Source organism: Garra rufa, chromosome 5 (assembly GCF_049309525.1).
Source record: "Garra rufa chromosome 5, GarRuf1.0, whole genome shotgun sequence".
NCBI lineage: Eukaryota > Metazoa > Chordata > Actinopteri > Cypriniformes > Cyprinidae > Garra > Garra rufa.
The window spans coordinates 54,718,504-54,732,654 of record NC_133365.1 but is presented as its reverse complement, the minus strand read 5'-3'; positions in this window follow the sequence as shown (position 1 = coordinate 54,732,654).

Sequence of the window (14,151 nt, the reverse complement as noted above, 5' to 3'; positions counted from 1 at the left end):
TGATTGATTGATTTTATTTGACTACTTAAATATAAAATAAAATATGAAAACAGTACTCTGTGTCATACATTAAAATACATAAATATTCAGGGATAACACAATAAAGCCCAAAGACTTATTTCCATTGTGGTCCCTAACCCGACCGACCGCGGGGGGGAAGCTGTGGTTTTCCGCCTCGCGCGTGGATCCCACGTGCGGGTCTCGCTCCTCCGCCGGGTGGGGTCGCCCCCCCCCCCGGGAGTCACGGCCGCTCATGGGGCTGCGTGCGGTAACGTCACCCCCCCCCCGTTGGAACTTTGTGAGATTGCGATGAACTAAGATGAGTGACAGCTTTTAATTATTTTAAGGGAGTTTGAAAATGAGTTAAACAAACAAGAAGTTAATATTAAGTGACATACATTTTCTGACTATTGCCTGATTTTGCTCTATTCCGTCAAAAATAGTTTGAAACAAGTCACAAGTGCACTGCAGCGCATCTCCATTCAAACACAGCGTTATGCATGAACGTGCATTTGTAAAAGAATCGAGTGAGTCAACGATCCAATTACCCATTCATAAAGACAGCCACTTGCTTTATTCCTGAATGAATCAGCCATTCGAACAAATCAAATTAATAATATGATTCAGTAATTAAATCAGTGACTTGGCACCTTCTACTGGCAGTTTTAGTTTCATTTTTAAATTAGCCTATATACGAAGGACCAGGCTTAGACAGAAAAGTGTCCATCACGGCTGTTGCGTACAGTGAGACTTGGAAACACTGGGAAAGTGTACCCCATGTAAGGGAACGCTACGGAGACCACATCCTACATGTAGGAGGTATTGTGTGGAAACTACACATGGACTAGCCAACCAGGCAGTGCAACATATGGAATGTCCCTGTGGTAGACTCAGTCTAGCCTGGGTGAGACCAATACTGAGCAGAGACAGCAGAACAGTTCTGCCAGGAAGACACAGACTCACCAAGAGGGGAGTCATACCGTGAAAGAATATACACGTGGAATTACCCGTAGGGGGTATCGCAACACATGGGTACCTAGTCTAGTACTAGACATGACTTTTTGGCATACACACAAGACGGGGTGACTTAAAAACCCATGCGAAGCCAACACTAAAGTGGTCTCACCTGGTAGACCTGGAGAAGGGCCATAGCATGCAGGGAAGCCTGTCCAGCAGATCTATAAGCCTTGGCTCAATTCGCATCGCAATAGCATGCTCAACTGGGGGGATCTCCATGTAACCGTTTGCTTCGCCATCAAGGGTGGTGAGGATGGAAGAAGCACTAGCTCTGTTTTGGGCAGAATAAGGTGCTCTCCAAGACCTAGTGACTTTTTCATGCACCTCCAGGAAGAAAGGCACTGGGAATGGTTGCTGGCAATCAGCATGAGGCACCCCCAGGTACCAATCGTCCAGCCTTGAGTGTTCAGGCAATGGCGGAGCCTGACACTCTTGGTGGCCCAGGAAAAAGCATGTATGTACCAACAGCACCTTAAAAAAGCACAAAACATTATTTGTGTGTCTGTGCACACTTGGGGAATAAAGCTAATTTTGATCTGATGCCTAATTCTGATTCTGCTTATTAGCTGAGCAATTTAGTGGCACCAGTTTTAGGTGCAGTGGCAAAGTCGCGAAATGTGATCATTTAGTCGCAGTCTGAAGCCCTGATTCAAAACCCCAATAATCCTGACTCGACTTGTCTTTAGACTTACTGTAGGTGCTTTAATGTACTCAAAGGGAATTCATAGCATAAACATCTGATAGACATTTTGCGTTCATGGCAAATTAAGTTCTCTGGTATAAACCAAGGGAATAAATTGAGAGATGGGTTTGGATTGGCCAAGTGTGGCATTGATGAAGACGGTTTGAACATGATCTGTCTGAACATGCAATCACAAACAAACACATTTTCTCTTGAAGTTCGTGTGAGAAAAAAAATTATTCTATGAGTTACATGGAATGTTGATGTCTTTTGTTTAATGCAGTGGTTCTTAACCACGTTCCTGGAGGCCCCCCAACATTGCATATCTCTGACACACCCATTTAAGGTCTTGGAGTCTGTACAAATGAGCTGATGATCTGAATTAAGTTTGTTTGATTAAGGAGACATGGAAAACATGGGCTGTATCCGAAATCGCCCCCATACCCTCAAATAGGGCACTATTTGAGGAAACGGCCATTTTAAGTGGTGTGCTGAACCGTAGTGGACGCTCTCAAGTGCACTCATTCAATCCCACAATGCACTGCAAAAATGAGTGTACAACCGATGTACACTCAACAGCTAGAGATAACCCATAATGCACTGTGAGAGTCGCGCCCTCTTAGCATCAGCCAACAAATTATTATATTATTTTTTATTTCAAGCTAAAACTGCCTGTACTCTGATTTTGCTGTAAATGTTTAAAGCAAATTGCTTTGTCAGGCTGGCTATACACCATAGGTGGGGTAAAATGCCCCCTTGGTACAAATCTGGTGGCTACGGTGACCTCGGAATAAGAAAGAAAGAAACTAATATTAGCGTAGATGACATTCTTCTTCTGATGCAACAAGTACATCAGGTGTTATGGAAAGTGTTCCCAGTTCCGGTTGACCTAATTACTGCAGCCTAACAATCCTTTAATGGTTAAAGAGATGGGTCTTTAATCTAGATTTAAACTGACAAGAGTGTGTCTGCCTCCCGAACAGTGTTAGGCAGATTGTTCCGGAATTTGGGCACTAAATATGAAAATGATCTGGCACCAGCAGTTGATTTTGATATTCTAGGTATTATCAAATTGCCAGAGTTTTGAGAACGAGGCGGACGTGAGGGACTATAATATGATAAGAGCTCGCTCAAGTACTGAGGAGCTAAAACATTCAGGGCTTTATTAGTAATTAGCAAGATTTTAAAATATATGTAATGTTTAATAGGGAACCAGTGCAGTGTTGACAGAACCGGGCTAATATGGTCATACTTTCTGGTTCTAGTAAGAACTCTAGGTTCCTAACTGATGACCAAAAATTGACCGAGCAGCCATCGAGTATTCGACAGTATTTTAGATTAATTACATGCAGAGGTTTTTGGTCCAATAATTAACACCCCTGTTTTTTCAGAATTTAGCAGTAAGAAATTACTTTCCATCCAGTTTTTTGTGTCAACTATGCATTCTGTTAGTTTTTCAAATTGGTATGTTTCACCAGGCCACAAAGAAATATAGAGCTGAGTATCATCAATTAGAGCAGAGACTGAGAGCCAGGCCTTCTCGTCCAACATCAGTGTGTGATCTCACAAATGCACTTCTGGAAGAATGGTCAAAAATTCCCATAAACACACTCCTAAACCTTGTGGACAGCCTTCCCAGAAGAGTTGAAGCTGTTATAGCTGCAAAAGGTGGATCGACGTCATATTGAACCCTATGGATTAAGAATGGGATGTCACTTAAGTTCAATGCGAGTCAAGGCAGTTGAGCGAACACTTTTGGCAATATAGTGTGTGTATGTATGCACACATTTATGTACCAACAGCACCTTAAAAAAACACACAAAAAAATTCTGTGTGTCTGTGCACACTTGGCGAATAAAGCTAATTTTGATCTGATGCCTAATTCTGATTCTGCTTATTAGCTGAGCAATTTAGTGGCACCGGTTTTAGGTGCAGTGGCAGGAAAAATATGTTGCAAAATATGACCATTTAGTTGCATTGTGAAGCCCTGATTCAAAAAAACACCAAAAACCCTGACCCGACTTGTCTTTAGACTTACTGTAGGTGCTTTAAATGTACTCAAAGGGAATTCATTACATAAACATAACGATAGACATTTTGTGTTCATGGAGTTCTCTGGTATGAACCAAGGCAATGAATTGTGAGCTGGGTATTGATTGTGCCATTGATGAAGACGGTTTGAACATGATCTGTCTGAACATGCCATCACACAAATACATTTTCTCTTGAGGTTTGTGTGAGAGAAAAAATATTCTATGAGTTACATGGAATGTTGAGGTCTTTTGTTTAATCTAATGTACATCAATCATTGGCATTAAATGAAAAATGCCTTAAGTGTAACTGTCATCATCTGGTGCATGCAGAGATCCGATTCAGTCTTGATTGACCTTAACTCCTATTACATTAAGACATTCAGATTAAGTATCATTACATTAAGTACATTATAGGTTTCAGAAACATTTAACCGCACTTGACTCCACCACACTGGTCTTGACAGTTCTTTCTACATAACATTGTATGTCAGAGTTTAAACACAATTCACATAAGTTTTAAAGGTTAGAAGGCCACAGTTCATTATATAAAATGCCCCCCCCCCCCCCCCCTACTGTTTTTCCCAAAATAACCACAAGATTAAAACAAGATTTAACACTTTTTTTATTGTAACTATAGACTACACTGACATGTAGCTTACAATGGTGATGTACCGGAGAGAAAATGAATTTCACAGTAAATGATCTCATTTTCAGCAGTAAGAAAAAAAGTGTTTTGAAGCTTGCTGTTTTGTAGAGCATCAGTTATATATAATATGAGAACAGTAGGGCCTCTAGATGGTGTACGTGTTTATTAAATAAAAATATAATTATATTTTCAGATTGACATTTTTTTCCTAAAGGGCACTGGCCAATTACTGTATTTATTCTGTTTAAATACAGAATAAATACAGTAACTCAGGCAGACCAGCTTGTTCACATTTTCTGGTGACAAACTAGATCTCCTCTTCTGCACAATATGGCCTGCTAAAGAAAAAAGTCTCTTGCATGGGACAGTTGTGGCAGGAGTCCCCAAGTATTTACCGGCAATGTGGGCCATCTTACCATAGACAGAAGTGTGCTCCGACCACCACTTCAGTGGACACTGATCTAGACTGGCACTGGGCTCTACCTTGTACCTCTCCACAGTATTGTCCTCTGGTGTCTCCTCATCTGATTCTGAGTCTGATCCTATCAGTAGCAGGGCTGTTTTCTTCTTGGGTGGCTGAGGGTTCTCCTCCCTGAGTGGCTGCAGAGCAGGTTCTTCTCCCTTCATCAACTCACTTAGCTTTGCCCACACTGGCTCCCTCTCTGCTCTGGGCAAGCACTTGAGGTCCTTAAATCGTGGATCTAGAGCAGTCGCCACCTTTGATGATTAAAAAATAATTATTATTGATAGAAGAAAATTTCACTTTCCAAATCCAACCTCCATCTCTTCATGACTCATTCATCTATTCACTGACAAATCTACTGGCTTAACAGTCTATAATGGTCAAACAATGCAGTTATCTTCTGGTCAGGCTGACATACCTTAAGCCATTCCAGGTTTATATTCTCCCTCCGCTGGTTGAGGTCCTTGGTGAAGGCAGCCTTGAATCGCACAATATAGGCAGGATCATCATCTGAGATCTTCATCGTGTGCTGGAGGTGGCACAGGGCAGGTAGAACCACAGAGCAGGATACATACTTATCCCCACCAAGGAGCTCAGTGATGTACCTACACACACACACACACACACACACACACACAGAGAGAGACAGACAGACAGACAGAGACACACACACACACACACACACACACACAGACAGAAACAGAGCAATAAATAATTCATGACTGATTCATTTAACTCAGATGACATTTAAAAGAACTTGTATGCCAATTCATGAATACGCTATCTTTGTAGACCATACCTGCATGGCTCCAGCAGTTTCTCTAGCTTTGCCAACTTCTCATATTCAGCATTTGTTGGGAGGGCCAGATTGTGCTTCTGCTGAGATAGCGTTGGGTGCAGTGCGTCTCTGTTGCGCCTCACACGCTTGATCATCTCAAGGGTGGAATTCCACCGTGTTGGAACATCTTGCACGAGTGGCTCCTGAACTTGTCCAAGGGAGGCTTGCTGGACATTCAGCTTGTCTGAGTTGGCCGGGCTGTGTTTGAAATGTCCGACCACTTTACGGCACTATGCCAGTGCACCATCAAAACCACCTTCCCGAAGTGACATTACAATAGCTCTCTGTACAACATGCGCAACACAGGGCAAATGCTCGAACGGCAGTATCCTCCCTGCTGCCACCATATTAGGAGCGCTGTCTGTTCCAATAGTGCTGATTTTGTCAGCTATCCCCCACTGATTAGCAACGTCGAGAAACTGCCTGGCACACGCTTCTGCAAAGTGCCGCTCCTCTGTTTTCATCACACCTAACGGACAGACAAAGTAGATCAGAATAAGTTCATTACTAGTAGTAAACAACTAGCAAACATAATGTGGTGGTAATTCGTGGTGTCGTGGTAATTAATAGGCTTAGTAATTAAATTAAATTATGTCATTTAAAATTACATAACGTAGCCTACCTAAAGCGAAGGAGTGTAGTTCCCAGCTGGCATCGATGAAGTGTACAGTAACGCCAAGGTAGTTATCGTTGTTGACAGATGTCCAACGATCCCCAGTCAGTGCTACACACCTCGCCTCTACCATCTTCTCTTCTTTTGCGGCTTTCTCTGCGGCGTGCTGGTCATATATTCTCCTCATGATAGTTCGCCTCGCAGGTAGTTTGTAAGATGGGTCACCTGTGGCAGCCTGGAGAACAAGCTCGAGCCCATCGTCTTCAACCACGCTGATGGGCCGGCACTTGGTGGCAATCCACTGAGCGAGGAGATTAGTTAGCTTGGCTGATAGAGCTGTGCTGACGGGCTTGCCTCGGTTGCACTCAAACATAGTAGTTTGACGATGACTCTTCCCCCGCACTACAGTAGTGCTTGGCCCGGCATCTTCTGCATTAGCTAAGGGATGCTTTGCGTTTAGGTGGTACTTGAGACTGGAAGAACTCCTACAGTAAACTAATTCCGCACTGCACAAGGTGCAAACAACCTTAGTCTTGTCGAGGTTTCCATTGGGAAGCTTTTTAAAAATAAATTTTCCCTGAAGCAAACCCGGCGACTTCATAGCTGCATCCATTTTAGCACATCTTGTTTGATGTGGTAATTTTTTCACAGTAGGCATACACACAGGTTCGAAGGCCCGTTCTCGCCCCCTACAGTGCAATTCGGCTAGGTATACATACGCACTAAAATATCAAGGTGAAAATCATCATAGCTTGCGTAGTATAGACCCAGCTCCCAACCCAACTTTGAGAATAGATTAACGGCGATATTTTTTTTATCGCCCGATAAGAGTCTCACGTTAACGCAGCACGTTAATGCCGATAACGGCCCACCACTAATATATATATAATATATAAATAAATGTTGGTAACTGTAGTTTGACTAAAAGTTAACAAAAAAAAATGCAATGACTTTTCGTTGACTAAAACTAGACTGAAACTATGAAAGATTCAAATGACTAAAATGTGACTTAGACTATTTTTTTCTCAAGATAAAGACTAAGACTTCAAAATTAACACTGCTCATGTCAGATATTTATGTATGTATGTACAGTCAGGTCCATATATATTTGGACAATGACACACTTTTCATAATTTCGGCTCTGTATGCCACTAGAATAGTTTTAAAATGATACAATCAAGATGAAATTGAAGTGCAGACTTTAAGCTTTAATTCAAGGGGTTGAACAAAAATATAACAAAAAATGCTAAGAAATTACAACCATTTTTATACACAGACCCTCCCATTTTCAGGGGCTCAAAAGTAATTGGACAAATAAATATAATCATAAATAAAATGTTCATTTTTAAAATTTTGTTGAGAAACCTTTGCAGGCAATGACTGTCTTAAGTCTGGAACTCATGGACATCACCATAGATTGGGTTTCCTCCTTTGTGGTGCTTTGCCAGGCCTTTACTGCAGCTGACTTCAGTTGTTGTTGGTTTGTGTGTCTTTCTGCCTTTAGTTTTGTCTTCAGCAGGTGAAATGCATGTTCAATCAATTTGAAATCAGAAGATTGACTTGGCCATTGCAGAATATTCCACTTTTTTACCTTTAAAAACTCCTGGGTTGCTTTTGCTGTATGTTTTAGGTCATCGTCCATTTGTACTATGAAGAGCCGCCCAAACAACTTTGCTCCGTTTAACTGAATCTAGGCAGACAGTATATCCCCATACACTTCAGAATTCTTCCGGCTGCTTCTGTCTTCTGTCACATCATCACTAAACAGCGGTGACCCAGTGCCACTGGAAGACAAGCTCATGCCATTACACTGCTCCACCATGTTCACAGATGATGATGTTGTAGGCTTTGGATCATGAGCTGTTCCAAGCCTTCTCCATACTTTTTTCTTCCCGTCATTCTGGTACACGTTGATTTTAATTTCAGCAGTCTAAAAAAAGCTTTTCCAGAAGTGCTCTGGCTTTTTTAAATGTTTTTTGACAAAGTCTTATCTGGTCTTGTTTGCACCTTGTGGTAAACCTTCTCTATTTTGCTCTGGTGAAGTCTTCTCTTGATTGTAGAATTTGACAGTGATAGCCTACCTCCTGGAGAGTGTTCTTCACTTGGTTGGATGTTGTAAAATCTTTTATTACCATGAAGAGGATCATCCAATCATCCACCATACTGTCGTCTTTTGTGAACATCCAGGCCTTTTTATGTTGCTGATCTCACCAGTGTGTTCTTTTTCTTCTCAGAATTCACCAAACTGTTGATTTGGCCACTCCTAATGTTCCTGCTATCTCTCTGATGCATTTCTTTTGTTTTTGAAGCCTAACAATTGTCTGTTTTACTTGCATGCAGAGCTCCTTTGACCGCATGATGGGTTCAGAGCAACAGTTTCCAAATACAAATGGCACACTTAGAATCAACTCTAAACCTTTTACCTGGTTAATTGATGTAGAAAAAATGAAGGAATAGCCCACAACTGTCCATGAAACAGCTTTTGAGTCAACCCCCAACTTGAAAAAGGGGGAAGGTACATATTGAAGAGCTGTAATTCCTTAACCTTTCTACCAATTTGATGAGACTGCCCTAAAATTAAAGCTCAGAGTGCGCACCTTAAGCCCATATTCATTGTATAACTGTAACTTGAATATGTTTTGGTCAACAGCTAAAATAATAAAAAATTGTGTCAGTGTCCAAATATATATGGACCTGACTGTATGTATGTATGTATTCATGCATGTATGAACCAAGAGCACCTTATAGGGAACCCTGGGTATTATGACTTTTATGGCATAATATAATGTAAATAATGTCTCTAACTGAAATATGTAGTAGAAAGGCACTGAGCAACACACAATGCTATTTCTACTATTCTACGCTATTTGTTCAATACGATGACCACAGCTAACTGAAAGTGCTTACTGGTGGCAATGGATATAAGCTAAAAACCAATTAAACCAAATACCATTGATTTTCCCCACAAAGAGTCTAAACACACCCAGATATCAAGTAAAATCTGCACTGAGAAACTCCTTCAGTGGCTGCGGCATTATGACAAGCGGCAGCAGTAGCTGTGCTCTACTAAAAGCCACAAAGACATCAGGTCGAACATGAAGGGAACACAGATGTGGGTCTTTAGGAAGTTTTATTTGTCCACAGGCATCCTCCTATTCTTTTCTACCCTTCTTATCTCTAGGAAAGCAGTGAATAATCACTTCTCTTGTTGAATACAAGATGGAAAATAAAATACAGATACAACTTCACATTCAGCTTTTGGTTGTAATTAAGACATTTTGTAATATAGACATTTTGTGTTCATGGCAAATTAAGTTATCTGGTATAAATCAAGGGAATGAATTGAGAGCCGGGTTTTGTTTGGCCAAGTGTGGCATTGATGAAGACGGTTTGAACATAATCTGTCTAAACATGCCATCACACAAATACATTTTCTGATGAAGTTCATGTGAGGAGCAAAATGAATAAATAATTGTGTGAGAAACAAATCCACAAGTTCTTTTGTTTAATGCAGTGGTTCCCACCCACATTCCTGGAGGCCCTCCAACAATGCATATTTTGTGTCTCTCCTTTGTCTGACACCCATTTCAGGTCTTGGAGTCTGTACTAATGAGCTGATGGTCCGAATTCATAATATTCGAAAAACAGTAGGCGAGAAGAACCCGGATGACTTACTGCTTTCCCCTGAATTCTACAGTTCGTATATCATGAACACAGTCATCATATTCGAAAAATCAACAACGTCAACATCAACATCAATGAGGCCATGTTGCACTGCTTTAGAGAAGAGGAAGAGTAATATAACATATTTAAAAAATATAATAATCACTTTAATCTAGCTTGCACTAACTCTGGGCAGATGACGTAGGACATCGGCGTTGTGCATGTGCCGATGAGTCTCGCACAAACCAGTGTTTGTTTACAGGAGCAAAGGGAGCAAAGTTTTCTTACTTTAGCAAATGAAAAACAGTCTCCTCTTGGTTTATATCGAAATAATCAAACAGTCCAAAAGGGTTTGACAATGGGTATGTAAATGATGACAGATTTAATTTTTTTTGGTGAACTCTCCCTTTAAATAATCATGATTGTTATTATTATTATATATAGCCTATATATATATATATATATATATATATATATACTTTTTTTTTTTTTACATACTTTGCTGGTTGTTTCAAAACCTTTGGTCTGTGGCATCAGTCTGATAAAAACCGTTTTGCTGCAAAATGGAAGCTTTATTTATTTATTGAATCTGAGGCATAAAGCACTTCTCAGTTCTCAGTTTACGCATTAATCTGGCTAAAAAATCAAAAAGTACAGTACAATATACAAGTTAAATCAAATTCTCAGACAATTCAATATACCTAGTCTTCAAACTGAACAACTGACTCAAATCAAAACATATATCCTCATTGTATTGCTTCATATACAGTTTTGCAGCTTCTTTATCTGGAAAAATCTTCTGATGTTTGCCTCCAGTGAGCTCTGCAAATAAAAAGAAACATACATTGACTTATTGATTGTCAAGGATCTGTTCTGATCACTTTGTCTCCTTAGTTTTTAATTTCTTATTTGATGTGGCAACTGCATTTTGCTGATTGTGTTTTGTTCTTTAGTCTATGTAGCCTTGTCTCTTACAGCCTTGATTTTCCCCAAATTTTCCTCAAATTTTTTTTTTCTGGAAAATTATGTTTATAAGTGTTAACTTTTTTAGACTGTGTCTGTTCAGAAACTGAACCTTGAGAAATATTCACTGTAGTAACTGTAGATTCTAAATAAACTAAACTAACAAAAATAGAGAAAAAAAAAAAAAAAAAAAAGAGCGAAACTAACAAAAATAGCTCACCTTTCAGTGTTTTTCTGATTTTTTTGATCAAAAGCAGAAGGATCTTTGCTATTTAAGAAGGCAATATTCATGTCTGCAGGATCCATGAGCACCTGGTAACACTTGTATATATACACATGGGGTGTTTGGATCTTTTGAAGAAATAAAAACACATTAAACAAGCATCAGCACAATGCAAAATTGAATGTACATGCTTTTCAACCCTAAATTTATTAGATATCAGGTGTTTCCCACAAACAAACAAGTACACAAAACAGTCCAATCTAAGATGCTTTGATTTGAAGCTAAAAAGAAATTGATGTCATTCTCATGATCTGTTTACAGTAAGGTGCATTAGCAATACATGTGACAGCATTTATTCATCTTTATTGATGTTAGTGCTGCCAGCAGTTCAGTAGATGCAAAAGATACAACTTGTCAATAAATGAAAAAATGCAAAAAATGCTTTACATTTCCTCTGTTCACAGAGGTAATCAGTTCACATGATAATGAAATAACTGTCATCTTTAGGCAGAACTGGATCTTTAAATGCAGCTGCACCTTTAAGTTCTCAATTTCATCTCCATCAGCTAAAGAACCGCTACACAGAGCTGCAAAAAAAATGTTTTTTTTTTTTAATTTTCAATAAATGAAACAAATTAATAATTTTTGACAAAATGTATAATAGTCTAATGCATCAATGTCAAAATGATTGAGATATAATTATTTAATATAAGTCATGTTTTATCATCATGCTGCGACTTACATAGGCGAATGCAATTAATGTCAAGCGCAAAAATGAGCACATACTTATAGCCTGTTGGAGACACATGATCACGTGGCCTTTTTATATAATAAACCTATTTAAATATTTTACTTATTTGATTCCTTTAATAGTCCATTTAAGATTAATAAGAACCATTCAAGACATGGTTATGGCCTTGTGCTAATTAATATATTTGGATTTGGATTTTAGATTTGAAAGCAACTAACTAAAGTTTATTTCACAAAAATGATCCAGTTTGTAATAGATATCAATTGGTAGTACAATACTTTTGTATAATGTATTCTGTAATGTGTAGTGCACAGCTTTCTTCATTCCATAAAACTGAGCAGGATTACAAACCTTGAAATTGAAATTAAAGTTAAAATAATTAATAAGCCAGTGTTTTTAAGCTATTCTTTAGCTTGCAGGTTGTTAGTTAAATTCATTATTGTTAAGCTTTTTAGTTGCGCTGTTAAAAAATATTTTACAGGATATACTTACTGTTCTTGATTAGTCTTGTAAAATCCTGAGATGCACCAAAGTTGAAGAAAAAATTATTTTACTTATCTGCTTATGAAACATTGTGTAAGTGTCTGCTTCATCTAAACCCTGTGTTTCTGATTGACTGACCTTTCTTGCAAGAAATAAACCTTTGAAAAGACAATAAGAGTGAATTTGTCTCTTATGCAGTGAGACCATTAAACATGAAAAATAAATAAATACTGTATAGACATTAAAAAGCAGTAACTAATAAAAATGGCAGAACACTACATTATTACTAAAACTTTCACATTAAAATGGAAAAAACAAAAATTCTAAATGTTTCAAATCTATAGGCCCATTTCAGTGAGTGCGACACTTTTGTTGCCACATCTGTATCATCCAATCTCTGAAATTTTTGCATTTATCTGGTACAGATTAAAGTCGATAAGTGTTTGTTTAAAACATTCTTAAATGTGCTGTTTTGTATAGTGAGATAAAATGCGTATTTGTTTATTTCTACATGTTACAACAGAGTTATTTCTGCCAAACTGCAGTGTTTCTCTCAACCGGTCTCTCCAGAAATCTTATTATAATACCACAATTATTTCTCACGCAATTTCACTTCATGATTGTGGTAACATTGTTTCATTTATAGAGCCTGCCTTATGCAGTATGTCTGATAAATGCAGTGAAGCTTTCTGACATATTAAAAGGAAAGTCAACGCCAGACAAAACCACTGCATGTTTAATGTACTAGTCTAGAATTAGGAAATATCTGCACTAGTGAATATGTGTCTGCTTAGCCAATTATAAAATGTATAAAATACACTAACCTGAATTCGCTGTAAATTCACAAAAGGTCTATAGTTATTTGTCATACTTGTTTTACTGGCATTGGATTAACAAATAAATGAGTTATACCTAAAATCATTTTCCTTGATTTTTCTGTTTTGTCTTGATTTTGTAAAATATGTTTGAAAAAAAAAATACGCAAAAGTGCATATGTAATATATGTGATGTGACTTTTCCAAGCAAGGATTTCAAAAGGCCAAACGGTAAAATCTTACATTTTAATATTTACAAATAAATGAAATCAAATCCCAGCAAACAAATAAATAGTCTAACATTAATATTCATGACATAGATATTAAGTCACTTTTCACTTTAATATATTTATCTGTAAATATTTGAATAAATGTACAAATATGTATTATATCCTCCTGAGACCCAAAGAAAAAAAGTGTATTTTTTGTTGTTGTTGTTTTTTGTGATTTCCTACATCCTTTGTGTTAAAAAAAACTCTACAATTTAGAGTTTTTACGTTTTTTTTTATTTATTTTTTTTTGTTTTTTTTTTACAGCATGTCCACCAAACTCAGATAACAAAACTGTACAGAATATGGCTGTAAAGGGATATTAATTCAACATTAATGTAACAAAAACAAAACAAAAGCCATTTTTTGCTTTTGTATTTGAAATTTTTCCTTTTGTGTTGAAATTCCTGGAACAGTTTAGTCTGAAAGAGAGCCGAAAAAAAGTGAAGTTGGACTCCAGTAGGGTCATCTGTACAGTCAGGAAAAGCAGGCAGCACAGGTGTGAATCTATTATGATGGGGAAACACCAATAAATGCAAGTTAATAGGAATTATAATAAAACTCCAAAGAAATGTATTAGGTCTTTGTGTTATGAGTTTTACTGAACACTTAAGTGCAAGTACAAAGTTTGCATTTTTAGTCATTTTGCATGTACATATTGCATTTGATCCCATGTGGTTAATCTTTAAGTC